Here is a 17,268-nt window from a genome sequence, read left to right on the forward strand (position 1 = left end):
AGATTTTCTGTAGCTTTATCATTGTAGGTTGGATCTTTATAAGACTTTTTCTTCCCCGTTTCTGTTTTTACGTACTATGTACAAAAATAATTGTGGGATTTTAAAACGATTTTATGTCTCTCGCCAGTCGTGCCAGTCTTCTGGGTTATGAGAGTAAAGGAATGGAGAGTGCTCTTGTGTACTGCGCACATATTTGGGCACTATAAAATTACTCCTGCGTAACTGACCTGGTTTCAATAAAACTGGCCACCGTCACCGAAACCGGTATAGGACTTGGGAGTTATTAATAAATAAATTAATTAAAATAATAATATTATCATATATGGATATTTTATCATAATAAGAATGATTTAGACAGTTAAATAGGATAATTATTTTTTGAAAATTTAATATAAAATGTTATATTTTAGCGCACATATTTCCACTTTAGTGTGGCGACGCGTTACACTATCTAAGCTAATATTAAAAATGCAAAAGTCTGTCCGACTGTCTGTTGCCTCTTCACACCCAAACCGCTGAACCGATTTTGCTGAAATTTGCTATGGAGATACTCTGAGTTCCCGGAAAGGACATAAGATACTTTTTGGTCCCAGCAGAATATCAGCGCAGCCGACTTGCTGCTAATGCTGAGCTGGGGTCCATTTTTGGCATCACACATATAATGTTAAATTTATTAGACTTTGTCCTTGTTCTTACGTCTGTTTGTAAATATTGTGTTGTGTGATGTGCAAAATAAATGTTTCTTAATCTTATTCTTTTTATCCATGAAAAACATTTTGGCACAACGGAGTTGCGGGCGTCATCTAGTATCAGAATAGAAGGGAAGAAGATTATTTTAATCGTGTGGACTCCAAACCTACTTCACTGTGAAATTAGCAGTGATGATAGAGCAGTTTTTAGGGTTCCGTATCCAAAGGGTGAAAACGGGACCCTATTCATGAGACTTCGATATCTGTCTGTCCGTCTGTCTGTCACAAGGCTGTATCTCACGAACTGCTATAGCTAGGGTTCTGAAATTTTCACAGATTGCGTATATCTTTTGCCGCTATAACAGCAAATACTAAAAACAAAATAAAATTAATACTGAAAGTGGACTCCCATACAACAAACGTAATTTTTTGGCCTTTTTTGCTCAATATTAATAATGGCAACAGGTAGGCACTTGATATTTTCACAAAGGCCTTAATTATATGTCTTCTTCAATATTTGTTTTTCCTCTATAACGGTACGGAACCCTTCGTGTGCGAGTCCGACTCGCACTTGGCCGATTATTTTTTATTTGTATGAGTAAGTGTTCCACATTACTTTTTCAATACAACTCAATAAAAAAAAACTATATTAGCGCTGCTACTTTCACAGCGAACTCTATATAGGAGACCTAAACATACCATAAAGTATTATTTTTAATATTTACAAATGAAATTTGTACAACTCAAAATTGTTTGGTATTAAGTAATACCTTACCACAAATAAATGTGGTGGACATTAATAATATTTTCAATTCTAGATTTTTAATATAATAATATTTTTAGATAATTTGACATATGACAAGTATTAATAATTTGACATATAATAAGTATAAAGATAATTTGACATATGATAAGTATTTCTTATCCAATTTTTTAACTCGACATTTAGCTAAATGGCTATACAATTTTATAGTTTTAAGACAAGCCAAAAAATTGACTAAGCCGACCACTGCTTTTATTGAGCAGTGTTCTTATTCTAATTAATATATAACTGAGAGCTTGGAATATGTTCCAAATAATTTAAATTAGATTCTAGGACAACAGAGGCACACTCTAGCAGTATATTATTAAACAAAAATAATAATACTAATGCCTACCACCAACAACCTAGTAAGATTTCTAGACAAAATTGTAATTTTAATATAAACTTGGCGCGTCAGAACTTACAGGCAAAAATAGGAAAAGAATTAGAAATTGAGTTATTTTTAAATGAATGTAACATTGACATTTTGTGTGTATCAGAACATTGGTTAAAAAATTATGAATTGTCATTCAATTATTCTGATCATCAACTAGCAAGTTCGTTCAGTCGAGAGAATGCTATTAGGGGTGGCTCCTTAATATTGATTAAGAAAAAACTTAAATTTAAAGAACGTAAGGATATTGTTAGACTGTCAACTGAACGAATTGCTGAGTTAGCCTGTATCGAGCTGAGCCACCTTATTATTGTAAGCGTATACAGACCTCCATCCGGCTTATATGATTCTTTTGAACAAATAATGGAGCAAGTGTTAACAAAAGTGTGTGCATCTAACAAAAAGAAAGTATGTGGTGATTTCAATATTAATTAACTAGACTTAAACTCCACCACTGTTAGATTCACATCATTGTTCAAATCGTATAACCTTATTAATTTATTCAACGAGCCGACAAGAATTTGCGATACAACTGCGACTTGCATAGATAATATTTTCACCAACATAACTCCCTATAGGAAGGAAATAATTAATGTGCTGAGCTGTGCTGCAATAAGCTGCTCTGATCACTGTGGACAGTTAGCTTTATTTAATATAAATTGTGATACTAATTTAAAAGAAAAAATTGAATATATACCTATAAATACAAAACGTATTGAGAAATTTAGAAGTAAATTATCATCAAGTTTTGAGAAGTTGAATGTATCAAATGATCCAGATAAAGCGTTTAACAATATATTTAATAGAGTAAATCAGCAATATAACGCTGTATTTACTTCTAAAACGGTCAGTTTGAATAATAAAATAAATAATTTCAAAAAATGGGCAACTGCAGGTATTATTGTAAGTAGACAAAAATTATATGATTTGTATAACGAGAAAACTATAAACCAGAGTGAAGTTTTTAAATTGTATGTCAAGAAATACTCAAAAATTTTTAAAAAGGCCTGTCAAGCAGCGAAGGCACTTCAAATTAAAGAGAAAATTACAGACTCTAAAAATAAAGTGAAAACCACCTGGAAAATAATTGCGGATGAGACTGGAAAAGTCGCCTGTCGTAACTCTAAATTTGAACTTTTAATTAATAATAAAAAAATCAATTCTGATCTTGAGGTTACGACAGTCTTTGAGAAGTTTTTTGCAGACATTCCAATCTCAACTACAAAGAACTTAAATTCATCACCTACAGTTGCAGAAAAACTACTTAGAGAACATGTCAAGGAATGTGATGTCAATTTTATTTTTAGAGATATTGACTCCAGAGATATTATCAAGACTTTCAAATCAATCAATATTAAAAGTACCACTGATCTCTGGGGTATGTCCACAAAAATTATAAAATCAGTAATTGACATCATTGCCCCTTACCTAGCTTTAGTTTTTAATAATTGTAACAAAAGTGGTGTGTTCCCAGACTTAATGAAGCACAGCAAGGTGATGCCTCTATTTAAAGCTGCGAAGAAATCAGACCCAGCCAACTATAGACCAATATCCATATTGCCGACTTTAAGTAAAATCTTTGAAAAAATAATTCTAAATCAATTACTTGCTCATTTTAAGTCAAATAATTTACTACATAATAATCAATTTGGTTTTACTAAAGGTCGGTCTACTACAGATGCAGGCATTAGTCTTCTGTGTAGTATTTTTGAAGCTTGGGAGGAGTCGCAGGATGCACTTGGAATTTTTTGCGATCTCTCTAAAGCATTTGACTGTGTGGAGTATGATACTCTAATAAGAAAACTACACCATTATGGTGTAAGGGGCACGGCACTTAAACTTCTAAAATCTTACCTTACAAATAGAACGCAGAGGGTGGAAGTTAACTTCATAAGGTCTAATGGAACCAAAATAAAACTAGGTGTGCCACAAGGGTCCATTTTAGGGCCTTTTCTTTTTCTCATCTATATAAATGATTTACCTTATCTTGGTAAAGATAAGCATGAGATAGTACTTTTTGCTGATGACACTTCACTAATTTTTAATGTGAAGAGGCGACAATTTAATTATGACGAGGTAAATAGTGCTCTCTCAAAAATAGTACGTTGGTTTAATGCTAATAATTTACTTTTGAACTCTAATAAAACAAAATGTTTAAAATTTATCTTCCCAAATGTTAGGCAAGTACAAACCAATGTACTATTAAATGATGAGAAAATGAATTTAGTAGACACCACCGTATTCCTAGGCATAACACTGGATTGTAAGTTACAATGAGGTCCACGTATTGCGAAACTGGCAGATAAGCTTAGTTCTGCAGCATATGCTGTTAAAAAAATTCGTGAAATCACTGATGTAGAGACCGCGCGATTAGTTTACTTTAGCTACTTTCATAGCATAGTCTTACGGCATCCTCTTGTAGGGAAACGCGGCGGACATTAATACAATATTTGTGCTGCAGAAGCGAGCTATTCATTCTATTTATAAGATGTCGTCTTTGGAATCTCTAAGAGAAAAATTTAAAGAAATGATAATTCTGACCATTACATCTCAATACATTTTGGAAAATCTCTTATATGTTAGAAAGAACATAAATATTTTCAAAAAGAAAAGTGATAATCTGTAAATAATGATAAATAATGTAAATACTAGAAATAACAACAAGTTAGCAATACCAATGTTCAGACTAGCCAAAATAAGCAAATCCTTTAAAGGCCAATGTATACGCCTATACAATAAAATCCCAGAAAATGTTCAAAATCTACATTTAAACAAATTTAAAAAAGCAGTTAAAGAACGTTTGTGTGCTAAAGCGTATTATAAAGTCAATGATTTCTTCGAGGACAGCACACCTTGGGAATAGGGTGGCTCCATGCAGGATACCTTTCTTTTAATTTTGTTACATAGCTGTAAGCCATAACATTGTAATTTTCAATTTTTTTAGTAAAAGATGGCCTCGTGCGAGTTTCTTACGCCGGTTCTTCTCGGCGGGGTAGTTCCCGAACTGGTGATAGGCAACGTAGTTTCTTCGTTCGATTTTCAAAAAGTGTATCATGATACCCATTTTGAATAAAAAGATATTTTATTTATTATTTATTTTATCATTTAGGTCTGTTACGCCCCGTATAGTTTCAGTTTTATTTCGAGTACCAAACCGCGAAAAACAACTATACTTAATATAAAATAATCATAATGGAATACAGCGGTAGAGACTAGTCCGTCCATTTTTTGTACGGTTTTTGCTGGTAACGACAAACTGCCCGAGGGATGTCAGTCATAATGGCCGGCGGAAACGTCTCTTCACTTTTTTTTCTTTTTTAGGAACGAAAAAGTATTCGCGATCATAAAGTTTTAAATGGTACTGTGCTGGTTAAGTTTTAGCAAAATACGAGTAGCAATTACTATGTAAATACTTAAAAAAGCCTTTGCTATTTATTACAAAACTAGATGACAACGCGGTTTTATTTATTTATTTATTTTTATTTATTTATTTAAATCAGGCATCTTGGCCTGCATAGACACTAAGATGATTTCTTTATGTCGAAATCAAAATTTACTTTAATTTAATAAACTTTATGACATAAACTCTAAATTTTTGGCAAATTATTCACTAAATTAAACTAAAGCTATTTATTTTTTTTTACTTACTTAATTAAATTTTTTACTACTTAATTAAACTAAAGTTAGTTAGTTATTTAGTATTCACTAAATTAAAATTAATAAAATCTCTTTGATAGACTGATAGTGTATGTGTGAACTGACTCTTAATCAATTAGTAACAACGTGTGTGGCGTGCATTAATCTTAAGCGATATCGAGCTGTATTGGATATCTGATAGCTATCATCAGATTCACATCGCCAATTGACACATAAACATAATTTGATGCATTTACTGTAACTGTTAACTAATATTATAAATGCGAAAATGTGTCTGTCTATCTATTAGTTACTTATTCACGCCGCTGAACCGATATGGATGTGCCCACTACGAGTACCGAAAAAGGACAATATGATAGTTTTTATAACGGAAAAATGTGCGGTTCCCCATGATAAATGAATTTCGATGCAAGGGAGACATAGGCGCCATCTAGTTTGTTAAAATAATATGTTGTTCGCCAATAATACCCGGTTTTTTTGTCAGGAGTTTGTGTGCTCAGCAGGGTTTTTAATTGGCTAATGTTTTGACAGAAGCTAATCAAAATCGATAGTGAAAAAATAGCTCGTAAATAAAACTCAGAAACTAGGCAGTCTTTTGTGTAATATACGGAATACACAAAGCAATTAATACTTATAGTACGATAATATTATACCGTACCATGAATGTAATGCAATAATTATACATTTGTTAATCTATATATATAAAACTCAAAGGTGACTGACTGGCATGGTGATCTATCAACCCACAGCCCAAACCACTGGACCGATCGGGCTGAAATTTGGCATGCAGGTAGATATTATGACGTAGGCATCCGCTAAGAAAGGATTTTGATCAATTCCACCTCCAAGGGGTTAAAGTAGGGGATGAAAGTTTATATATAATAATACTTCTTGCCGCGGGCAAAAGCTCGCGTAATATAAAGCTCAATTATTTAAAAAATATATATTCGTTCGCCCTTACTTTACTTATAATATACAATCCCTAATATTAAAAATAATTTATTATTATTACGGAAAGCAGCGTTTTACATTAGCCCTCAAAAACCTACATATTTACTTAATTCATTTCTATTATGTCATAAAAAGTCCTTGGATACAGATATACAGACATGTTTTATCGTCATGTGCTCTCCAGTAATTTAATAAAATGTAACATATCTTGGGGCACATCAATCTCTATTACGTAGGCGCACTGAGGGATTGGTAATGTGTAGTCGAACTCTTACAAGTCATATATCAAGTAATAAGGCACCTATATACGAGGCGGATGTTCCGCGATTTTTTTAAACTGCTTAATACATCAGAAACTATAGAAAGCGTAAATTGATAAAGTTGCACGCTCGATTTAATAAAAAAGGGAATATTCCTAAAAGAGAATCTAACTAAAAAAAAACCAGGATGTGCATTATTGAACTATTCAATTAAAATTATACGTGGGAGAGCCATGCTTCGGCACGAATGGGCTGGCTCGACCGGAGAAATACCACGTTCTCACAGAAAACCGGCGTGAAACAGCGCTGCGCTGTATTTCGCCGAGTGACTGAGTTTACCGGAGGCCCAATCCCCTACCCTATTCCCTTCCCTACCCTCCCCTATTCCCTTCCCTTCCCATCCCTATCCTCCTATATTACCCTATTCCCTCTTAAAAGGCCGGCAACGCACCTACAGTTCTTCTGATGCTGCGAGTGTCAATGGGCGACGGAAGTTGCTTTCCATCAGGTGACCCGTTTGCTCGTTTGCCCCCTTATTTCATAAAAAAAATTTACATTTGGTATGCTTTACATTCCAGCATTTGAGTTCGAGATGTACCTTACATAAGGAATGAAATGAATTTGCATCCAGTCTTTAATATCACGAATACTAAACAAACATTGTAATCTTTTCCTTTACCTATTTTTTTAAATTTTAATATCCGTAAAAATATATTTCCAGACGCTCACGCTAAAATTAAAACCGATTCAACGGACGTAATTAATAAAATTAAGTTAAAATTAATGATGGATCTTTTTCCTTTCGTTTTCCTCTACAGTGAACTTAGATTTCATTTCTTTTTGGGTCGCTGTGATGAATTTTACGTCGACCATGAATAACAGGGGGCTGTTTGACCCCGACGAGAAAAATGGCGCCATCCACATCCGTCAATCGCATATTAATCACAATGATGACAGTGTAATAGCTTCAATATTATATATAAATTGTTTTGTGGTGGTATTAAAATAGTAAGTATTGTTTTGGTATTATAAACGATATTAGTAAATCATTAATACGAAACATTAACTTATATTTCTAAGGAAGCAACCCCTCAGATATCAAATCAAAAAATGGCAGTACATTGCTGCTTTTAGGATCTCTATAAATAATAATATTTTATCTACCATTATTGCTGAGACACGACTACTATTTTTGTACATTTATCTCTATCTACCTTTTACTTATTATGTAGGTAAGGATTTATATAAAAGGTTACTGAGCTCAATAAGATATAAATAGATTGACTCGTGATAGACTTCAATAGAATTGATAAAATATAATTTCGTAGCGAGCCCTTTAGGGTTGTAACTAGGTTATTTAATGAACATACGTGGCATAACAAAGTTATAAGGGTTATAGTCGGAAAACCCTAATAAATACTGGAGCAACAAATTCTTAAATGAAACAAAATTCTTGGCCCGTATTTTCCGCGATGATCGTCTCGTTTTTTCGCCGTAAGATATTATTTGGAGTGTGGCTTTTGTGACTTATAAAAAATAAAATATATTATTGTTTTCTTTTCTAGAATATAAATAATTTTTAACAATGAGTTTTGGCTGTCAATATTTGGTACTTAGTTAAATTCGTATGGTTTGACGTAACTCTTCTCTGTCTTTATTATAGTTTTCTGTTTGCGACGCCCCCCCCCCCCATTTTTAACCCCTGACAAAAAAGAAGTGTGTTATAAGTTTGACGTGTATATGTAGTGTCTCTCTATCTATCTGTCTGTGTGTGTGTCTGTCCGTGGCATCGTAGCATCGAGTGGACCGATTTTGATCTAGTTTTCTGTTTGAAATGAATCGAGCGTGTTCTTAGCTATCATCATCATCATCAGACTGCCCAGTGCTGAAAAAATTAGTTTCATCTACTTACATTCTTTTGAACCGGGTTTATAACGTCTTTAAACGTTATATATTTCTAACTTCCCCGTCGAGCTATCGAACGCAACTTGAGTAACCCTATTTGCTGTTTTAAAGCTATCATGATTGAGCGAGAACTCGGATGTTGGCCTAAATAGCAACGATCTCGTCTTTTGTTAAATATGTCGCCTTGTTATCGGTTAACGAAATCGGTTATCTCGATTGATAATAACCGTTATTGGCCGACTGCCAATAATGATAATAATTTATGCTTTAGCAGAAACATTTATCATTAATTCTAAATTATTTAAGTTACGTACTTGACATGTTCATGGTGTGTAGGTTCCCGCTTTTTATGCAATTCCTGAAAATAGAAAACATGATTTGAATTTGAAATAAGCAGATCAAAATTTTCAAGCAGATTAGACTTTTCGTAACTGACTTTTATCGAAGGAAATGTAAAAGCACCAGCTTTCTTAACTATTTAGGACCACTTCCACAGATCTGGGGTGAAAAACAACTTTGTTGGAAATCAATTTAACCTCTGATGTTCGTCATACTATGATAGAGCTTATAATATGACATTTAACCTAGGGTTAACTTTGACCTGGTTCTGTGCAAATGGCCCCCGGCAAGCAAAATTTTAGGAGCAGACTAAAATTTTCCGTGAAACATTAATGGTATCTGAAACTAAAGTCATTGATCTACAGAATGGACCAATAACATAAGTGTCAGAGCGACGACATCCTAATGTATCGTCTGAGGGGCGAAGGTTCTTGCTGTCAGCAATTTCTCCTCGCTTACTATCAATTGTGAGGAAATACCGCCATCTTTTATTAATACAATGTAACTATACATAATCTCAGTCTATCAAACTGAATTTAAGTTCCCGATTGAATTGAAATACGGGTTTCTATAATATTAAATCTTCGAAATTTTTTTTTAGTGTGACCACCTCTGAACTCAATTTTTAAGTGCTTCTAGCTAAAAAAGTTGTTATCTATACATTAGTTAGAAAACATTATACTGTATATAATAATATAATGAATAAGAAAAATACGTGAGCGTATTTGTATTATATTTTGTGCTATTATAATTGATTAGGAGAAGATATTATAACTTGATGTCGTATCCCGACTCAGATCAGTTTAAGATTTTAACGAGATAATATTTAAAATGTGATCGGGTTTTATGGAAGAAAAACGATTTATTTATTTATGGGATACATAAGTTCCCGAACCGGTGGTAGGCACCAGTAGCTTCAACGTTCTGAAAGCATTTGTTACAAATCTATTCAGAAATAAAACATTTTTTTTATTTTATAAAATTTTAACCTCTAAGCAACGCTTCTTACTTGTAAAAACAAATTATGAGTCTGTATTGCCTTATGCATTTAATTCCCTGATAGTATAAACATCAAACACGTATATAATATAGTATAGTTCGACCCCTCTGGCACGCTTTAGACTCAAGAACTTTTCAATATCCTCAATAGCGAAACTAATTTTCTTTGCAGCCGCTATCGAGGAATATTGCTAGTAAATAAGTTAATTAATAATTTCCACAGATACTTTCTCGCGCCCGATTCAATTAAGTATTTATACGTGTTTGTTCTAAGTTCCTAGTTCCGCAGACTTTAATATGATAATAGGTAATTTATTCTACGAGTTCTCGATCGTAATTTCGAAATGTGTTATTTGTTCAAACCAATTATGAATCCAATTTCGCGGCCTCACAAGTTTATTTTCCTTTAATCGATTTTGTACGGGACGTGAGAATAATCTGAATTTAACGAATAAGAACGCGGTATTTGCTTATGAATACAGAAATGTGATTTTCTTTGTAATTTAAATGTGTTAGGTTGTGTAAACGATAACGTGACCTCGATGCTTATACTAATTGCTATTTGCGACTTTGTTTACTCTAAAACTGTTTAAAAAAATATTATAACAGTTAAAATATTAAGACTTATTGTGTGGTATATGCAGGTGTCCAAACCACGAGATGAGTCACTAAACTTCCTACCAAATGTCAAAAGTATAATATTTTATGGCTACAGCTTCGCGGTTTGGACTATATACCATATCGACTATGTTTTTAATAACACAACTATAATGTCTATTAGATTGTACACATTCATATTTTTGATACGTTAATCCATGGCCCAGTAACATAGAAAATTTTGTCCTCTCGGCGAGATTCAAACCCGCGACCTCTAGCTTACACGCTGACGCGCTAACTAACTGAACCACAGAGGTCATCAAAATGTATGAATGTTTAAACTATAATAACACAGCAATACAATAATTGAAACACAGAATAGTTGAAATTTATAACAATTAAGCATTCCGTATATTTGGGGCACTCCGAAATACTAATTAACATTGTTATGAAAATGTAAAACCACCATTTATTAGGATTACTTTATGCTGAAACAAATTGTTATTTAAGCCAATCGTTAGCATTTGAGATTCCTTTGTTATTGTAATGTCTGAAAGCACTGCTTTATTTGTAAGAAAAGAGGGTATAGTAAGAAATTTAAGCTGCACTTTTCTCAAAAACCGCTAGATTTTAAATAAAACTTTCGTCTTAGATATTTTGTTGCTGCATGTGTTAATCTATAAGTCCCGGTTTTCCCTTGTAGAATTCCCTTTTTTTTTATTGTTAAAGTACTAGGTACGTGAAAGAAATGGCGGATAATATTCCATTCGGGAAGATTAAAGTATGAAATGTTATTTTTCCAAGCATGAAATCAATTGAATTCAAAAAAGCACGACTAATGGCCAGTTTCTTTGGTCTTATTTTCTTCTCAGTCAGAGTGGAGCTTGTCTATTTAATAGTTCGTATGGTGAAGGAAAACATCGTAAGGAAACTCGCACATGATTGGTCACAGACGTATTGACCTCTGGACTAGGCCGACTATGTTGCGAAAATGCCGTATGTGCTTGGGCATACCATATGGACATTTAAAATCTTTTATCATTCACTATAGTATTTAAAGAGTGGTTACTTCGCTCTGAAAATACTGTATAAATCATTCGCAATGGATGCAAAGCCCTTAAAACTAGTAACTAGTCTATTAACTAGCGCTGAACTAAATCAACAACGCTGTTGAAAAGAAAGTCCTGTTCTTAATAACTATAAGCATAAGTAAATTATTTCTTGTACTGTTGAAATCTTTTTCGTGTTTTCAAAAGTAAATGTACGTCATTTAGCGGATAATCCTCACATGAATAGGGAATAATATTAAGCAAAAGTCAGAGCAAAGGGCGCTATTAGTACATACAGTAAATAATCCGACCAAAACCCTTCACGTTGCACACGTTACGTCAAAAAAATGTAATTTAGTAATGAATAGGATAACAGTAATGATTACTTATAATTTTGTCTAACAATTCAATATTCAATTATTTTATTGTTGCATGTTTATTGAGAAACCATAATTTAATCACATGCATTGTGTGACCCTTACGAAACACAAACATTTGCATGCCACGTATATACGGGAGTATCGTTAATTATTCCATACTGTAAATACGGTTATCAACTACGACTAGGACTAGGTTTGGTTTGTATGAATAGTTAAGACGCTTGCTGATTGAATCTGCATACTTTTCTAAGCCCCGATCTATAAAGGGTATAACAAAACAAGTGATAATACTTTGGTGTGTATATGAGTCCCCTATATTAAGTTCACTGTCAAAGTAACAACGGCTGAAAGAGTTTTTTTTAACTGTTGTATGGGCAAACTCATGACGCTCGGACGCTTGCCCATACAAATCACAAAAAAAAAAATGCGCTTTCAGTGCTGATACTTACACAGTGACTAGTCTATATTATGTACATTGTACACGTGTACTTAGTAATAATACTTTAGGGTGTGTATATTCTCTACGTAGAGATACACACCCTAAAGTATTATTACTTTGTTTCGTTTCACCCTGTATATCTCATTTGTTATCTTATTATCCTGTGGATCTTGACTTGATGATTTAAGATTTGTTTCTATGTAGACAGAAATATAATTTGAGACATAAATTAAGTTTTTGTTGTGAAGTAAATAAAGTCGTATATTGAGGGGCTACTAGACACAGATGATAAGTCAGGTATCTACGCGAAAGTACAATAGTGTGTTTATAAGATAAACGGGACAAAATAAATATGCAAAAGAAAACATACAACAAAAGTAGGTACATCTACTTGATACAGTTGGTACCTACGTATTTATTCCCTTGTAAGATTATATTTTGTGCAAATATTAGATACCTAATGTTCGTGCTGCAGTACTTTGGAACTCACTGCCGCTGCAAATTCGTATACTAAATATACAAACGACTACTACAAAATATAACACGATTATTATTTTTAAAAATAAGTTGAAACACCATTTCTTAAATAAATAAGCCTTAAATTTGCTTCTAGATTATTTGATAAGTAAAATGTTATTTAACCTTGCCTGGGTTGTTAATCTCTTATAATCTTATATAGAAAATTCGCAAACAAAAGGTTAACTGGAAGAGATTGCTAATTAGCAATAAGTTCGACTTTTGTGCATCATCATATGTCATGTTGTTTTTTTTATGTAAAATTGTTTAATTTTGTATTTTCTTTGGTGTGCAATAAAGTGTTTTTGTATTGTATTGTATTGTAATATAATAAAAACAATACAAAATTCAAACATTGCAAGTCTTCGTACATCATTATGCACAGTAAGAGAAAAGCCATTGACAAAGCGTAACAGTATGTTAAAGCAGAGTATTTATTCACAACGAGCCAATAAACGAATAAAATCCGACTCCAACTCGAGTACAAATTCCATGTTATTTATTATCGTGGGGATATGAACATAATATTCCGTGCAGTCTGCAGTATCTAAACTAAATCCATTCTAGAGTTATGTAAAGCAGTCTCGTCTTGAGAAATCCCATATATTCTTTGACGGTAATACTCTGGTTTGAATACTGTAAAGTTTTCCTATTGGCGCCCTGGGGAGAGCGGAAGGAGGCACAATTGCACGTAGTTCAAAACAAGCGAGGCGCCGGATTGGTCAATTTATTTATTTATTATTTAACGAGCTTATGCCCGCGGCTTCGCTCACGTTAAGAAGTATTATTATATACAAACTTTCATCCTTTATTTTAACCCCTTGGAGGTGGAATTGATCAAAATCCTTTCTTAGCGGGTGCCTACGTCATAATATCTACCTGCATGCCAAATTTCAGCCCGATCCGTCTAGTGGTTTGGGCTGTGCGTTGATAGATCACTATGTCAATCAGTCAGTCACCTTTGAGTTTTATATATAGACGAGCTTTTGCCCGCGGCTTCGCTCGCGTTAAGAAGTATTATTATATACAAACTTTCATCCCCTATTTTAATCCCTTGGGGTTGGAATTTATCAAAATCCTTTCTTAGCGGATGCCTACGTCATAACATCTACTTGCATGCCAAATTTCAGCCCGATCCGTCCAGTGGTTTGGGCTGTGCGTTGATAGATCACTATGTCAATCAGTCAGTCACCTTTGAGTTTTATATATATATAGATAGGAGATAGATTCAGATACCTTGGCCCATATTATAAAATATACGGCTTAAAATTAATAACTCTTATAATGACAATAGCTTTTGAGTACTTTGCTTGTGTGAAATAGTATTACTGGCATACAGATCCCATATTAGGTAGCATTTCAATCTGCTCTACTTGTCATCATCCCACTTTAGGATAATGCTTGTATAATACGCAAATCTCGCAGGTACCGTACAATATTAGGCCTAACAGCCATGCATTGAAGCCTTCAGGGGCATTCGCTGGCAGGGTCGGTGTTGTGTATTCCACGTATCCCGTGGCTCTGCCTTAAGGCCATCCCCTGAGCAAACGACCTTGACCATACATTTGCCGCGTTGCCATGATCGCACCAAAATCTATTTTTTTTACTTAATTAAGATAAAAATTGTGTTTCAAATAAACGTAGTTTGTAAATACTAGAGAGATACTGAAGCTATGCTTGAATTGGTATTATGATATCATGAGTATAATAAACAAAATTAGGAAATTAATAACGGAGAAGGGGATGTTCATATGCCGAAGATTATTGCTGGATTTTATTATAATTTTGTAGTTTTTAATTATGAGATAATAAGACTCTAAAAACGTTAAATTACGGTATCTCCCAAGGGCGAGCGTCCTAAGCGGAAAAGCTGGAACACCGTTGAGGTTTTAGTGGGTATGCCCGGGCGCGAAGGGGAGCCCTACCCCGGTAGCCCTGCCCAGAGTCCAGACTGCCGGGAATGGGTAAACGCATTTCCCAAACGCAAAAAAGGGCACCGTACGTCTTACTGGCATAATTGGTCATTAGCTAATACTATGTCCTTTCTCGAGGTTATGAAAATTAGTTCAACATTATTGGATAATACTGTTTGTGCATTAATATAAGCTGAGAAGCGTACTCAATTCACAAATAAAACATGTATAAATTATTTTATTTTAATACCTCAATACTTGATATATCTCCGCCCGCCTAACTCTCTATGATTGTGAATTAAAACTTTAGTGCATCGTGGTTGCGGGCGGATTCAGCGCGTTCGCTATATAAATTCACCTAACAAATCGAAAACTTTCCCATTTGAATTAACCCATACGAGTCAATTTAACGAATGGGTACAGAATAGTTTAGGATTATCTTTTGAGATTAATACTCGATTTAAATGGAAAATTATGAATGGTGGCAAGTTATAAACAATAACAATTTCACACGACACATGACACGTTAAATTAAGCAACAAAATAATAATATACACACCTAGATATCAATTAGGGAATATAATATTCTAAATATGTCACAAGTTTTAAGCCCTCTCCACACTCGCGGTGCGAATTGCGGCTGCGATTCACGGGCGCTACTCGCCTTGAACACGACGCGAACAAATACGGCCCTCTACACTAGCAATCTTCGCATTTACGTTCGCGCATTTGAAACGGACGTTGAAGTCACTGTTGCTGCTCTGACATTGTGTGTGACTGTGAATAAAAGCGAATGTGGATGATGTTCTCGTTCGCTCTTCGCGAGCCCTTTGTCGCGGGCCAAAAACCGACACCGGACGGGGAAAGCCGCGAAGCGCGAACGCAAAGCCGCGAAACCCTCCACACTCGTGGTTCGCGACCTTTGCGGGCTTTCGCGCCGTGAGTGTGGAGCCCGCATTATGTGTGTCTTGACTCTTGAATTAAAACTGTTAGGGTCAATTCAGACTGCAACTCGTCACGTAGATGCAATTCTTCTAAATTTTTATGGATTTGACAGAAGACATCTCACGCAATTTAAATCTGTCAATTCAGTACAATGTAAGGGACATTGTCGCACAAGCACGGTACATGGTACTAAGTCAAATTGTATTCTATAATTTGGCCAGTGAATTTAGATAATATAAAAGTGTTTTTGACATTTGGATAGACATAATAATAAAGGCGCTTCTATCGCTATGTCACATAGCGACGCAACACACACGTTTTTTTAGAGTTGCGTAACCAAATCGCAAAAAACGGACCCTTATTTTACTTCGCTATCGAAATTATTCACTGCAAATTGTCTATGTACAACTGATGACTCTAACAAGCTAATTAGTATAAACTATAAAGCATTAAATTACGCCCTAGGGCTTGTGTTAGCTCAGTACTCCTCGGGGTTTGGAGAGACGTAACTCTCATCGCTTATGCATCGGGTTCCGTATATGACAGAGTGTTGCTAGAGTGAAATTGTTTCTTTAGGTTATTATGCTTTAGCTTCTAGTGTTTTGCGTGTGGCTCTGCATGTTAGGTGTTCTTGAGTATTCTACTTATTGTAATACTCGTATTATTCTGGTAGGGTGTGGTGTTTGGTTTATTGAAATACTGTATTGAAGTTCTCCTTTTAAAAGTAACGAAGGTTTATTTATGACAACAAACAATCCTAAATATTTAGAACAAAAGGTAAAAAATTAAGTAACTTTGTACTAGTGGTGTTTCTAACGGCTATATTTTCATAGCGTGCTAGATGGAATACGCTACATTTTTCAAGCGCGCTAGTTTTGACGCTACGTTATAACGATTGATTGAACACGTTGTAAAGTTACCGACGTTATCGAATTCTTTCTTTATGTTACAAAGTGATGATTCGTAAAGTCTTCAATAATTATAACGCAGTGGGTGAGCTAATATAATATAACGTGTTTGTTAGATAATTTAGAATAATATAATCGTTAGAAGGCATTATTTGGTTAATTTTATTATGTTTATGAAATATTAATGGTACAATATAATTATATAAGTACTGTATATTGAAATTGAAATGAAAATTATATACAAGTCTTTTTTTTGTAAATTATTTAAATGTTTTTTTTTGGTACTTATTATAAATTATTTTACTTACATCTTTTTTTACAACGGTTTTTTACATTTAACGCGGTACGTTATAACGTAGCGTCTTATGCATAGTTTTATAGCGCGCGCTATTCGTTGCGAAGAAATAGCGCGCTACTTTTTTCAGCTATACGTTATATTGACCACCACTAGTTTGTACTATCAGAGAAGTTGATTCCTATGCAAATCGGGGACCTAAGTAGTTTGGTTGCGTTACGTCAAACCCA

General features: G+C 34.1%; 1 protein-coding gene across 1 annotated transcript in view; it reads left to right on the forward strand.

Moving 5' to 3' along the window:
- The window catches only part of LOC121731377, a 70,204-nt gene that overhangs the window by 439 nt on the left and 52,497 nt on the right, over positions 1 to 17,268 (forward strand). The gene's annotated exons all lie outside the window — the stretch shown is intronic.

This window comes from Aricia agestis, chromosome 10 (assembly GCF_905147365.1).
Source record: "Aricia agestis chromosome 10, ilAriAges1.1, whole genome shotgun sequence".
Lineage (NCBI taxonomy): Eukaryota > Metazoa > Arthropoda > Insecta > Lepidoptera > Lycaenidae > Aricia > Aricia agestis.